This window comes from Cupressus sempervirens, chromosome 1 (genome assembly GCF_028749045.1).
Source record: "Cupressus sempervirens isolate cs-2001-9-10 chromosome 1, ASM2874904v1, whole genome shotgun sequence".
Classification (NCBI taxonomy): domain Eukaryota; kingdom Viridiplantae; phylum Streptophyta; class Pinopsida; order Cupressales; family Cupressaceae; genus Cupressus; species Cupressus sempervirens.
The window spans coordinates 38,859,297-38,873,081 of NC_143118.1; positions in this window are offsets into that span (position 1 = coordinate 38,859,297).

Below are 13,785 nucleotides of genomic sequence, written 5' to 3' on the forward strand. Positions count from 1 at the left end.
ACTGGTTGGTGAATATTTTAATAACCGATACCTTTTTTATAAAAAAATGGTGAAATTATTTTCCAAATAATTGAATTAATTTATTTGTTATGGCGAATGGTTTTCAAAAAGTTATAGTTGGTATGGCTATTTTCAAAAGATGGGAAATAAGTAGCCTAACCTAATAGACCAACTTACATAAATTATTGGTAACTGACAACTGGCAACTGGCAAGTGATGGTTTAAAGATGTGGTTGTTTGACCGTACATTATGGAAGCATAATCTTTGCCACTACCACTGTAATTATGTTAAATGTATTATTTGAGAACTCAGACCATCTGATGATCCAAGATAAATGGCTGAGGTTTAATTTCAGCCAACATTTCTTGAAGTAAGAAGAATTGTCGAGGTAGTCACGAGAATGTTGACACGTATCAAGGTAAGTTGTCTGTAGAGTACAGTGTACCTGGAAAGAATTAAATGCCATGTCAGTGATAGCAACATTCTCTCGCTAGTACGCTACCACTAACCACACACCACTTCCCAAATTGTATAGCCGATTTCTGACAGTTTTTTATTGATAGTTACCAATACCATTGCAGTTTAGTTTATCTATAACTATATATAATAAGCCGAAAGATATCTTAATTGAACAGTTTTTCCACGTTCTTCTACTTCACTTGCTTTCGTAAAAATAGCATTAATAGAACCTTGAACTTCACCAGCCTTCGTCTGAAATTTCTAAAACATATAATATTCTTCAGCATTCCTTTTATGTTGACATTGCTCCTTTGTTTTATATCTTACCACTTTTATTTCCTTACCATCTACAGTTGAGGTTTCGTAAATCTTACCAACATGTTTCTCTATGGTGTCTAGTTTAAGCTACAACTACTTTTCCTTTTTATACTTCCAACTACAAATTGTACATCTGCATTCTACTATTGGCTCACCTACAATTGGATTGTCCACGGGCTCAATGAATGGATATTTTGCTGCCCAATCAAATTTAAATCTCCTGGCCATCTCCGAAGTTTATTGATTCATCCTAGTACTGGTTATTTATTGGATATTCTTCTTCAAGGTCATCTTCATTAGAGATATCAGGTTTTGCAACTCCATCACCAGATTTATTAGGCTCCCCAATTTGTTGAATGGACTCCTGTGTAGGTTGAGATTGTATAGGCTCCTCTGATGATGTACCTTCCTTACTTTGACCAACACTGTTGCGTCTACCCCCGCCAAAGTATGAAGATATATTTCTGCATTTTGTTGGCCTTTCTTGGACATCTCCACCTTCATTAGTCCTACTCCTCTTCCTATTTAAATTTGACTGTGCCATCTCCATCAAATTAAGGTTGCAATAAAATACTATGGACTCGTAGTCGTAGTCGTTCCGATTCTATACTGATCGCAATACTATGAAGAAGGCTCCTTCTTTCGGCATGTTTCAATAATGAAACTCATATATCTTAAATAGAAAACTACAAATAAACCGTTTTCATTTTGGCGAATGGGCCGACCGTTACATATGATAAGAACTAATATTTGGTGAACCCCACGTAATTTCAAGTAATCGAGTGGGCGAATAGGGTGAGAATTTGGGACCCCATTATGTGTGATGCATGGCGAATTGGGTCCTAGGACAAATAAAAATTTCACATAGGAAAATGGGAATTTGGTGAATGATGATCATCAAAAGAGACACTCAATTAATTTCGTGGCGAATAAGAGTAAACATTAAAGAGAAATATGGGCAAAGAACCTGACTACCAAACTGAAATTACGTAATAATAGTGGCGAACCTTTTGACCACTATATGAGTATTTTATAAAATCTGGGCAAACTGGTCAACTAGTATACAGTGTTTCTTTTTGCCAATTTTTATAGCCCGATCGGAACATATTTGCTAATTGGAAAATAATCGCCACTAAAAAAATCCCTATCTACAGGTAAGCTTGCCATTTATATTCCTGACCCTATTATTGAACACTCCATTTCGATTGTGGCACTTACTTTAGTTGGGAAATTCATGGCTCCAAGACATAATATAGATCTTGTGAGCTTTGGCATGTTTTTCATTGATGTTAGAAAGGTTAATGTTGGAATGATATTTATATGTTTGATGATGATATTTCAATCGTATTTGGTTTACACCTTATTATTCTAGTATTCACAAATTGTTTTTCATAATGTATTTCATGACATCCTTGCATAAACAAATTCCTCACTTTAGTGACATGGACACTAGTTTTGGTTATGAACAACTAGAAAAGTTAATACATATGTTATAACATTAGTAATGTTTTTCCTACAGTATCTGGTATTTATAATACTCATGTTTACTATCTTTTGATATGAAGTGAAAAGATTTGGCGATTCTAATATACTTAGTTGATATCTATTTACGTTAATCGCTGGAATGTTAGACACAAAATTTAGAACAAGAGTATACATAATTTATAGACTTTAATTGTAGTCATTTGGATGAAAGCAAAAAAAGGAAAAAAAAACTAGCAAATGAATTAAAAGGAAACTAATTAATTATATATAATAATTGACATATTAGATTAAAGTCAATTTGAAAGAGGAAGATTAAATTATTGGTCTCATTCAATTATTTCAAAAACAAGTTTGGTTTGAATCAATAGTTTTTAGAAGAGTCACTTTTTGGTTAAGAAAACAAAACTATAAATCTACTATGAAAAGGTATGGGTCAACATTTTGAGAAAAATGAAATATCTTCAAAAGCCAAATGATATTTGTGTTTAAGGGAAACTATATTAGATTTTGTTCATAACGAATTTAAATTGCTAGTAAAGGAAACTAATTTACTATTTTTGAAAAGTATTGATCTTCACTTTGTGATGAAGAGAAAATGATATTAAATGAAATTTGAATCATAAACATTTTTGTAGAAATGATGAAAGCGCAAAAATTAATTTTAAGTTTGATTTTTTTTGTCAAAAAAAATTGATCAGTTTAATAAAGTTAAGAATACATTTGCATAATTTAATTAGTTTACATACAAAGTTGGTTAGTATATATAAAAAATTGATTTGCATATTTTTTTTAATATGAAATTAGTTTGTTAAAAGGAATCAACAAAAAAACAATGTTATTAGATTGTTGTGGAGGCATTGTTAAAGATGTTTTTTCAGTTTCCTCACTATATTAACATTCCACTATATTTTTAGTTTTTAGGTTATGCTGGTATTTCTACTAGTTTCCCTTCTGTGACTATTGGAATTCAATGTTTGGACAAATCTTTTGATTTTCATGCTGCTCCCATGGGTTCAATTGTGCTGGTGAAGGTTGTTTTGGTTGAGTTTTCTATCGGTGTTGGATCTACTATTGTAGCTCCCTTTTCTTCTACCACTGCTACAAATAGTTTTATCCAAGCGTTTGATGAATCTTCTGCGGCATAAATTCCTAATCTTGATTTGCAAAGGGAAGTTGCATTAGTGGAGGAGGGTTGGATCCAAGTTATTGGAAAACATCAAAAGAAGTACTCTCCTCATTTTGACATGATGCTTTACTCCCAGAAGAAGGGATGTAAAGGAAAATCCTTGTGTTTTCCTTGTTTTGTTTGGTTGAGGGTTTCTTTCCCTTGGGGCAGATTGGGTCTTCTTTCCTTTATTTTTTTTGATTTGCCAATATCTTTTGGTCTAGTTTTGTGTGGCTCCTTTTTTGCCCTTGTTTTGGGTTGTTGCAATACTCTTGGGACCCAATCTTGTTGGTAATATTTAGCTAAATATCTTCTTGTTGAGAAGTTGCAAAGGGTTTCAGGGTCCCTTCAAAACCCATTTTAAAAATTAATTGAAAACATTCCCATATAAAAGAATTAATACCAATAGAGATTTGCAAGAGAATGGAATAAGATTGGAATATAACCTATTTAAATGAAAACAATGACAACCAAAGTTGAATGTATGTGGTGATTGTTGATCCTACAAGTTTCACCAACATTATGAAGGGCAGATGATGTTGTAAATAGTTTACACACCCAAGTGTTGTCATTGATTGACAATCGGTCAGGAGGAGTATACCATCTCATAAGTAGCCATAGACATCTACACCGGTGAGCATAGGAGATAAAGACAATTACAGTCAACATGATGAAAAGGCAGAAGTGAACATGTCAAGCATGGCTATGATATTAGCATTATGATGAAACAATGAAAAGAAGAAAAGACAAAGGAGTTGAGACTAGACCTAAAATAGATTGGCATTGCTACTAGTATAAATCCTATGATGTATCCATCAAAAAAAAAAATCCTATGATGTAGGTGTCATAGATTGTTCGTAAAACACTTAGTAGTGCAATTCAAATATTGAATTCACTAGTTTGAGCAGGATGATTTTTTAGGGTTTTGACACCCAAAAATACAAGGTTAAGCATTTTTCAAGTGTCAATGTGAGTATGTAAAGATAGATGAGTGACGTAGACAAATGAGTTGAATAAAATAAAAGAAGAAAGAATGATGAACAAGTGTTATTGAATAGAGGAAAGGATTGGAAGGCGGTTTCCACTATTGCCACCCAAAGAAGCTTGTGGACTGTAGATAGGGGAAAACAAATAGAAAAAGAGAATAATGATACATATGTTATTGTAGTGATCATCCAAGTGGCAAGAGAAGATTGAGCTATCTTCTAGGTATACACTAGTGATCTAATAGGCAAGGTGTGCCATATTATCTAGACCATATTTGGTTTCTTTCTAACCATTGTAATCATGATGTAAGCTCTTTATTGAGCATGCTTCATTAGCAAGCATATGTTAAATCCTCTAACAAGGTGCCTCTCAGAAGGACTACTAAAAACTTGTAAATAGGCTGATTGCAATCCGAATAGGTTGAAAATATTCTTAACTAGATGTGTTCTTAGAAGGAATAGTTGTATCTCTTAACCATACAACCTTTTATCTACAGTAAAAAGCTAGTGGGCATATTATTCCCACTATGGTTTTCATCCTCTCATCGAGGGTTTCCACGTACAAATCTGTGTCTATTGATGAATGCTTCTGTGTGTGAATTTGCATACTTCTACTTTACAAAATTTATAGTTGTATTGGTGTTTGAGTTGTTACTATTCAATGTGTTTAAAATGGTTAAGAGAATAACTGGTTTCCCTCTCTCAGTACCGGTTGGGACTAACAATCACTTAATTTTTTTTTTCTAGAAATGTTGATCATATAGATGGGGAAATGGTCAAGAACATTGACAGATATTTATGATTGTGCAAAGAGGAAATAAAAATCTGATGGCCATGACAATAAGGTATATTGGTTAGTACTTTGTTTTCAAATAATGATAATAGATATGATTTGATTCTTCTTCAGATTTCAATAGAGATTATTCAATACTTATTTTGTGTGAACACATTGCACTATGAAATGGGTGTCTTCTTCATATTTTGATCAATTTGACAATGATTTATATTTTTTGAAAATCAATAGTTGAAGTAATACACACAAGTTCCAAATACTGATTTGAAGTTGTCACTGTAAGAAAAGTTATTTGCAGATTTGTTTATGCCAAGAAATGGATAATGATAGGAAGTTGATAGACTAACTTGTGTATAAAATGTAGATTTGTTTTCTTTATGATTGACAATTTTTCTACTGGAACTTTGGTTGCTACAAGAAATTTGAAGATAACAAATGAAAGAGGTTTTTATTATTATGATTGAATTCAATGTTATGTATGGAAACAATGTAACCCTCTAAATTTTAATCATCTATTGCTCATGTATTTTGCTTAAATTGGGTGCATTTATGGAATGCTATATGAGGTTGTATTTGTGCTATGCAAGACATACTATTTGAGATTGTATATGTACTATGTGAGGTCATTGTATGATATATCCTATGTGAGGTACAAGTTTTTCTAAGTGAAGAAAAATAAAGGATTTGAGAAAGTGGTTTTTAACCTCGAGGGATTTCCACTATAAACAAGGTCTCTATGAACTAAAATGTTTATTCAGCTTATTCTTCTTCTTATCTTACTTTAAAACACATTTACACTTATTGATGATAAAAGTAATTATAGCATTTACATTATTGGTTTAGTCCTAAAAGTTTAAAAGTTTTATAGATCACTAATTCACTTCCCCTCTTAGTCATCTTGATATTCCAACAAGTGGTATCAGAGCAAGGTTCCGTATGAGTGGTTTAACATCCTTTGTGATGAAGGGTACTCCCCTTAATACCATAAACACATAAAAGAAATATAGAAATAACAACAATTTGCGAGAGAAAAATATGGGCTTATCTCCACAAATGTGAAATTATAGAATTTTGAAATACAATATGCAAACCCATATGGGTGCCTTCCTTACAATTGTTTGCAAGATAGAGTTGCAAAATATCACCCATAATTTCCCTATACAACCTATGGGCCTTCCTTATGTAGGCAATTATCCATTGCCCAAGAAGGTTCTAGACTTCAAACCCTAACCCTTTAGGCTGACCAACCCTAAAATTACATATAGAGTTGGCTCAAAACAAATTGCAAATTTTATTTTGGGATTTTCGGGTAGCCCAACTTCTAAAGACTGTAACTCGCAAACTACTAAGTCAATTGGCTATTATGACCCCATTCCAAAATCACTAGCTTTTGTTCTACAACATTTATCTTGCATAAGCTCTAGTGAATTGAGTTTTGAACCCCATCAGGGGTCATTTTGGCCTTCAAAACTAAGCCTAAAGTTTTTTTAATAAAAAATCCACAATAACTTCATGAATATTCATGATAAGGCACTGAACCTCAACCAATAGGCTAATATATCCAAGATGAACCCCCACCTCTAAAATTATAACATTTTGAGCTTATACAACCAACTTACTAAATAGAAAGCTTCCACAAATAGAAACTCTTCATTGAGACAACCCTTATTCAAGAGATAGAAATGGAATATTTTTGGGTGATGCAAGATTGCTCTTACATCTAGGATGCTCTTGCATCACTTAGGTAGATCTTGGTGATGGAATACATTTAAGGTATGTCTCAAGAATTTATTTATTTTTGACTCAAAAGGTCCTCTATTTGAAGGTTATGATTATGAGTTTTGAGTAGTCAAGATGCAAACCTATTTGTTGTCTTTAAATGCTGATATGTGGAATTCTATCAATAATGAGCATTTTAGCTATTAATCTTATTGTAGGAATTATATTTGTTGTCTTTAATTAGCATGATGGTAAAGTATTTATCTTTCAATCTAATTCACTTTTTGTTCGATATTGCTTCTATTTGTTATGATGTGGAGCCTAATCAGACTTAGAGGTTTCTTCAACGCAGATTCTCCCTATATTCTCTCTATGGGATCAAGGGGCAGTAACCCTTGTGAGGTCCTAAGGTAGCACCCCAGGTGCACTCCCTATCGCAATACAAGGTGGGGTGAGGGGCATTACCCTCATGGGGGTTTTCGAGGGCAGAACCCCCAAAGCAAAAAATGACCCTACTATTGTAAAAGATGTCAGCTGCTACTTTTCTATTGGACAACTTCTTCTAGCCCTAATTTTGTAAGTGAAAAAAGATTGTATAAAAAGGCTTAGGGTTAGGGATTCCATAATGTATGATGATATTGTAGCTTCTTGCGAGAGTATTGAGCTATAAGGGATTGCTAATTGTAATAACTAGATAATAATAGTAGTGGACTTGTTGTTTGTGGACGTAGCCTAGGGATTGGGTGAACCATGTTAAATCTTTGTGTCTTCTATTCTCTTTTGTGTGATTTATTATTTTCTAATTTTGGGTATATTTGCATGTAAGTATTATTTTTGTTTGAGGTTAATCCTAAAAAGTAGTATTAGAGCTAGGCTATCATCATTTTTTTAGCCTAGGCTATCACTTTTTTTAGCTTAGACTGTCACCATTTTTTTTAACTATCCTTTGCATGAAGGTCTCATGGTTGAGTGGGAGTGATGGCATACAAGGCTAACCTGAAGATTGAGAATTTTAATGGGTAGAACTTTTAGTTATGGAAAATGAAAATGGAGGACTATCATTATTAGAAAGATTTATAAAAGCCATTGGAAGGAAAAGCCAAGAATCATGGAACTATGACAGATGAGGAATAAGCGATTTTAGAAGGAAAGGCACTTGGAAGTATTCGATAATACTTCACACCATTAGTGATATTTAACATTACAAAAATGAAGACGATGGAAGAGTTGATGCAATCCCTAGCAAAGTTGTATAAAAAACCCTCCACTTTTAATAAGGCATTTCTCATGAAATGTTTATTTAATATGAAGATGGCAGAAGGTGGATCTATTGCAGATCATTTAAATGAATTTAATATAGTTACTAGTCATTAATCTTTTATGAATGTCAATTTTGATGAAGAAATTAGGGCTCTCTTGATTTTTTATTCATTTCTTGAAAGTTGGAATGACTTGGTAATGACTGTGATTAATTATGTTTCTGGATCTAATACCCTAAAATTTGATAATGTGATTGGTGTTATTTCGAGTGAGGAAACTTGTAGGAAAATCTCAAGTGGATCTACATTAGGAAGTGATTTGAATGCACAATGTAGAGGCAAAATGACTAAGAAAGGAAGTAATTCTAGAAATCATTAGAAATCAAGAGGAAAATAAAAGGGGAAGAGGTCTCAATCTAGAGGATCGAGAGATTGCTAGTAATATAAGAAACTAGAGCATAAGAAGAAAGATTGTTGGACTAGAAAGAACAATGAAGGAGATAAACCATAAGAAAACAAGGAGGAAACTGTGGTAAGTAACAAATTTGAAGAGCATGCTTTGCTTCTTTCTTTAGAACATGTTGGTGATTCTTGGGTTTTAGATTTCGGGGCTTCATTTCATGTTATACCCCATAGAGATTATTTTATTGATTGTGTACAAGGGGATTTTGGGCTTATTTATTTGGGGAATAATGAACCTTGTTAGATTGTTGGAAAGGGAAAAGTTAAGATTAAGTTGTAGAATGGGGATCATTGGCTACTACATAAGGTAAGACGTGTGTTCCAAGACTGAGTAGGAATTTAATTTTAGTAGGGCAACTCGGTGATGAGGGTTGTGTAGTTGCTTTTAATGACAAAAATTGGAAAGTTTGAAAAGATTCCCTTGTAGTAGAAAATGATGTAAACGTAGGCACCTTATATCTTTGTACATATTATACTATTCCTTCTACTTTAATTTTTTCAAAGCAAAATTAATGTTCAGGAACATTTGCTAGTTGAGTAGAGTGAAAAAACAATTGCTGTAGATTATGATACAACGCTATGACACAACAGACTTGGGCACATGAGTGAGAAAGGTATGAAATTACTTCATTCAAATAAACTTATACTAGGTCTGAAATGTGTCAATATGGATTTCTATGGAAGTTGTGTATATGGAAAACAAAAGAGAGTGAGTTTTGTGAAGAGTGGAAAAGAAAAGAAAAATGTTAAATTAGGGAGCTTGTGCATATAGATGTATGGGGACTAGCTCAGTTATCTTACCTTAGTGGCTCTCATTATTATGTTACATTTACTAATGATGTGGCTCTCATTACATTAATATGGGTTTATTTCCTTAGACACAAATCTTATGTATTTCAAACTTTTAAGAAATGGAAATGCTTAGTTGAAAATGAAAGTGGTAAAAGATTAAAATATCTCAGATCTAATAATGGTAGTGAATATTGTAGTTATGAATGTAGACACCCAAAAATTGGCAAAGACCTAAATCACACAATTTTGACCAATCAATGCAAATTAAAGAGAAAATCAAAAGAAACACAATAAACTTTCAAATAAAAAATCACATCAGGTCATTAATCACCTATCAAATTGACAAGACCTAAATCGACTTTAAAAGAGGAAGAAAACAATTCAAATTCATAAAATAAAATTCAAAAAGGGAGAAAGAAAAAGACAAAGTGTTGAAAATAAATAAGACATTTATTAAATCAATAAAATAATTTATCCTCACAAGATTGAAAATCTCCCTTTTTCATTTTAAAAGAATTAGAAATATCCTCAATTATCCTCAAAATCAAGTCTATTGGACTCTTCCTCCTGGTCTCTTATGATATATTTTCAATTTCACTTTCACCCCTCATCAAAGGTGAAAATCCTAATTCTTACCCCAACCCCTTCTAAAATCCTATAAATAGGAGGGAAATCTAAGAGGCAAGGGACCCAAGTTTTTATGCATCTGCACTATAGGCACATTTCAACTCATCATTTTAGCATTTTCATTATAGAAAGTTCATAGCATTTTAGCATCATTTTGTGGCATTTAGTATCATTTATTGCACATTAGTTCATGGCATGATCATTTCAAGAGCATTTTTAGGAGTTGTATTTCACATATAATTTTCATTTTAGTCATAGACTTTGTTTTTATTGTAGATCTTCATTTTTAGCATAATCCCATTCTAGAACTATCACTAAGATGCTAGTCTAAGAGCTATTTTAGCAGTTGTAGTTAGGGAAACATGAGACGCTTGTAGAGATTACATTCTGACGATGATATCTTGGGTCTAGTATAGTTCGTCGTTAGTCCATTTGCATTCTACGCTAAAGTATCATGAATACGCATTCACACCATGTACAAAATGGTGCCCACCATGGGGCTCAACTAAAAGCCTCTCTATTTTCAAGTTTTTCAGTGTAATCTTTCATTTCTAGTATAGATCTATGTTTCTTGGTATTCTCTTGTGTAGATCTAATCAAATACAGGTTCTATAGCATTCAGGAGACCTCATATGAACAAGAACAACATTCCAAAGCCCCCTCCAAGCATACAAGGGCTAGATCTGAATCTTCTGACGCTTTTACTCTTTGTTTCAACATTTTTGAGAGATATTTTGATGCTTATGAACTCTATTTTAATGCATTTAATCTTTTTGTAGCGCATATACATAGTCCTGTAACACATATACATTGTTCTATAACACATATGCATAGTTTTGTAACACATCTGTATCTTCTTATAACACTTTTGAAGAGTTCTGTAACATATTTAATCATTTCTGCAGCACATATGAAGCATTTTATAGCACATTTGATTTTCTTATAGCACATTTGCATGATAAAATAGTGCATATAAGGTGTACTGTAATGCATATGAGTATTTCTATAGCGCATCTAGTACAAATTATAGTTTCCTAAATCTAACTTCTAGATCCGAATATCATTTGCTTATAGGTCCCTTCCACATTAATGAAAAAGCATTCGAATTGTAGACAATGCAAAACAAGAATGAAGAACCTCATAAATGCGCCTAGCTTTTGCTAGCTCCGAATTAGGTAGGTGGACCTCGGCTCTTGTTGATTAAAAGTGTGGCATTTCTATGTTTTCAAACATAGCTTAATAGAAGTGTTCAATCTCACTAATCTGATAAAGAAGTAGCCCTATCCTCTCAACTCCTTCAAGTTGATCAGAATGCCCGACAATCTGTAAAGATCGGTCACAATTGAACGAGGAAAGAACCCACATGTAGTCTAATTAGGAGCCCCTCTATCTTTAGTAGTATAAGGGCTAGTAATTAAACCTTTGTGTCTATCATGTTTGGGGAGCCATAATAGTAGGGATATGCTCTCACTCTTCTTGAGTGATCAGATTCCTAGACCCGTTTGTGACTTCCATTTCTCGCTTTTCACTAGGTAGGATTATCTAGCCATAGAAGGGCTACCTCCCGAGTTGCCTTAGTGGGGCCAGTGAAAGGGATTTCTCCCCCAATCTTGTATTCCTAATTGAATGCAAGCCACTTGTGTTCAGAAGATAGCCTTCCTCTAGTAGTCCTGCAAGGGATTGCGCCAAACCTCCCTGGTGTTGGTGGGAAGCTCTTTGTCATAGGAGAGGTAAATCCAAACATAGTTGGAACACTAAGACCCACTAGTCACTGGCTTTAGATAACCTTGATAGGAAGAAAATTTTCTTCCATTTTCTAGGTGCGTGCAATTTTTTATTTTGTTTTGGTCTTACTACTATTGTGCTTGGAAGTGTTTTAAAACTTAATAATGAACACCGGTGCGGATCACAAACCTTCTAGAAAGACAAACCTCAAACCAGTATCGAGAAACCAAGTCTAAGACGAAGACATTGCTGAACAAACCTTAAAGTAGCACATATATTGCATAAAACAACACTTTTGAATATTCTTGTAATGCTTCTGATCTCTGTTATGATGCATATACCTATAAAACAACACATCTGAGCCTTGAAACAATGCATTTGATTCATAAAACAATGCATATGATAGTTAAAATAACACATCTGAGTATTTGAATAGTGCATATGAACAATGAAACAATGCATTTGATTATTGAAACAACACATCTGACAATTCCTGTAATGCATCTGAGAAAAAACATAAAACAGAGGCCATCTACAAGCATAATAATCGCGAACAAATGATCAATTTGGATACCCTTTTCCTTGCTGGTATTTTACAAAGTCTGAGAAATTTTGTATCTGGCCGAAAACATCCCTCCAAAACAAGTAGGGCTACAAACATCACCATCAACTCAACAGTTACCATTACCTCACTTCACACATCAAGCCAGAGATGTTCGGAGACACACGTCCATCCCTTTACTAAAACAACACATATGATAGTTAAAATAGTGCATCTGAGTATTTAAATAATGCATATGAACAATGAAACAATGCATTTGATTATTGAAACAATGCATCTAACCATTCTTGTGATGCATCTGAGAAAAAACATAAAATAGAGGCCATTTGCGAGCATAATAATCATGAACAAACAATCAATTTGGATACCCTTTTCCTTGTTGGTATTTTACAAAGTCTGAGAAATTTTGTATCTGACTGAAAACATCCTTCCAAAACAAGTAGGGCTAGAAACATCACCATCAACTCAACAGTTACCATTATCTCACTTCACACATCAAGCCAGAGATGTTCGAAAACACACATCCATCCCTTTACTTGACTTCGTGAAAGTGAACCTTATCCTATCAACATTGGCAAACACCTTGTCCAATCTAGCTTATTGCTACAAACAAATCACGGTCAACGAAAACCTTAACTTTTTGAAAAATGCCTAAAAACTAAAAGAATCCAACTCATCTTTCATGCCACATGAAAAAAAGGTGTACCAAGAAAACCGAAATGGTCACCCATACAAGTGAGTGCTAGGATAGCAAGTAGAACCATCAAATGCACAGAACCTCAAACTCCTCAAATCTACTATAGCAATGGATTGCACACAAAACACAGTTACTCCCAATTCACCCTTATTCAATTAAAATTCATAATCCTTAGCCACAATGGGTTCATCTCATGCATGGGATGAAAAAAGTATCAAAACTAAAATCAAAGATTTTTAGCAAAATCCTGAACTTGTCAATATCATACACAAGATACTAGAAAAATACAAAGAACACTACATACTCACATTAGCACAACAAGGTGCAAAATGTCCATTTGACTTTGATGTGACCAATATGAAATGAGATGAAGAAGAGTCACCTTTAGACATTTTCACACAAAAATTGCAAGACTTACAAATAGAAATGGAGAAGATGAAAAGAGGGAAAATACAACCCGCAGAGTTTAGCCTCAAAAAGGTGTGTCCCCTACCATTTGATAAAAGCATTACCTTCACACCTTTCCCTCCAAATGTCTAGATACCAAAATATGATAAATATTTTGGTACATCGGATCCACAAGATCACCTTAGGAAATTCTATATTCTAAGTATGGAGTTTGTCTACGATGAAATGTACCTAATGCATCTATTTCGTAGGAGCCTCGAGGGGCAAGCCATGGAGTGGTTCTCCAAATTACCCTCCAATATTAAAACATTCAATCAATTGGCCTCC